We start from the raw sequence: 2,271 nt of genomic DNA, 5'->3' as shown, positions 1-2,271 counted from the left end.
CAGCGCAAGCCCGGCCGGCGCCCGAGCCCCGACCCCAGCCCCGACCCGGCGGCCCAGCCCGCGGCCCGCAGCCAACCAGGGCGCGGCCAGCGCGGGCGCAGCCAACCACCGCGGGGCCGGCCGCCGCCGCGCTGACCTCAGCGCGCCGCCCCGCCCCTGCGCTCCCGGCTCCCGGCTCCCGGCTCCCGGCGGGATGGGACCTCGCCGCTTGCCGTAGGGAGTCCGGGACGCTGGGAAGGCCAGGAGACGGGGGCGGGGCGAGCGCGCGGCCAGGGCGCCGCCGAGATTGCGCCCCCGCGCGTGCGCAAAGGGCGCCCGGGCGGCGTGCGTGAGCGCTTCGCGGAGCAGGCGCGGCTGTGCCGAGTCCGCGCTCGCGCACGGGCACACCTCGGGGCTCGGGGGGAAATACCCACTCCCCCTGCCGGCCGGGGGGCTTCGGCGGCGTGACCTGAAGCCCCCCGGCGTGACCCGAAGCCCCCCGTGACCTGGTTTAAAACCAGGGCGCTTCCCAGCCCAGAGCAGCCTTGGAAAGCGGGGCCCTGCCGGGCTTGCACGGGAGCCCGAGGCCCGGACCGGGCACAGGCCGCTGCAGAGCGGCGACCCCGCGGGCCCCCCAGCCCCTCGTGAATTCGGGGTGCCCCGCAGTGGCCACTTCAGATTCTGCTGTGCAGCTCACTCCAGCCGCAAACAAATGTCTTGGGTGGGGTTTTGGTAGGCAGCGGCGGCTGTCTCCAGGCTGGGCTTGTCTAGCGAGTGAGACTTAGACTTAGTGAGACTGTTGGTTTGTTTGGGTGGCGGGGTCAGGAGGGTGGTGGGGAACACCCCCACCCAAACACACCCTTGGCGTCAGGAGAGCAGGGCCCGCCTGGAGCTCGTGGGATGTCACTGAGGCCACGGGGGTGGCTGAGAGCTGGGCGGGAGGGTGCAGGGCCTTGGGAAGCCTAACCGGGGGAAGGGGGTGGGGTGGGGGCTCCAGTGGATCCGGGGCGAGGAGGCAGAGCGGACGGAAATCTAAAGGAGCCTGTGGCAAAACTAATGTATGGAAACAAATCGGAATAGTAGCTACCTCTGTGGAGGAAGTATTGACTGGAAACGGGTAGGAGGGAGTCTTCCTGGCTGCTGGAAGTGTTGTATAATTTTATTTGGGTGGTGGTTATGCAGGAGTACATGTAGGTAACATCCTCCAAACTGTACTCTGTATATGTTATACCTTAATTTTTAAAAGGTGGGCAAAAACAATCTTGGTGTTAGAGATCAGAGTAGAGGTTACTTTGGGGGGGATTATGAACTGGGGGCTAGGAACATTCTGTATCTTGACCAGACCCTTCTATAACACGGATCTGTACATACATATTTTTTAATCAAACTGTACTCTAAGTATTTGTGCACTTCATATGTATGATACCTCAACTTTAAGAGGGAGGAGGTGGGGCTGAGCAGACCACCTGGCTCAAAACCAGAGATTTCCCACTGGTTTTAGGATAAAGACCAAATTCTTTACCTTGGCTTTTAAGTAGGGTGATGAGATGCCGGAATTTGTCTGGGACAGTCCCCATTCTTTGTCTTTGTCGCAGTGGAAGTATAACAACGTCCCTCCCCCCAGTGCCCCCACTTGGATGATACATTCTCTCGTCTCCAAACCCAGCAGGCTCAGCCAGGCCCTGCTCCACCCTCCAGCCCTGATCTTACTGTCTTCAGTCTCTGACTCCAGTCTCACTGACCTACCTCCTTGCTGCACCTCAACTGTTTCTGCTTCCTCCTGCCTTGGCCTTTGCACTTGCCAAGACCTCCCCCCTTGGATGCCCCTCCCTGACCACCTTCATTTTGTCGGCTCAACCCATAGCTCTTAGAGCATTGCCTTTCACGCCAGACTTGCCTGACTCGCTGGGCTGAGTCAGACCCCAATTCACCCTATAGTCTCCCTCAGTACTTGGCACCGTGGGTACCAATGGTCTTGCCCACTACTCTGAAAACTAGAAATCTTCCTGTCCCTCAGTCTCAGGTGTAAAAAGAGAATAACTGTAAGACCTACCCTGTATTTCAAGTGAGTTTCTGAAAGGACTAAATGAGTGAACACCCACTGAGCACTTCGAATGGTGCCTGGCCCCTAGTAAATGCTCACATTGGTAGCTGGTATGCATTACAATTGCTATTCAGGAACTAGGGACTCTGTGACCAGCTTTTGGATTGAGTGGTCTTGGGTCCTCCAGGCCAGGGAATCCCAGTGTCTTCAAGCACCCATGAAGTTCCTCCGTGTATGTCTTAATCACT

This window comes from Mirounga leonina, unplaced genomic scaffold (genome assembly GCF_011800145.1).
Source record: "Mirounga leonina isolate KUSES-001 unplaced genomic scaffold, KU_Mleo_1.0 Mir_82, whole genome shotgun sequence".
NCBI classification, from domain to species: domain Eukaryota; kingdom Metazoa; phylum Chordata; class Mammalia; order Carnivora; family Phocidae; genus Mirounga; species Mirounga leonina.
This window is presented reverse-complemented; position numbering follows the sequence as displayed.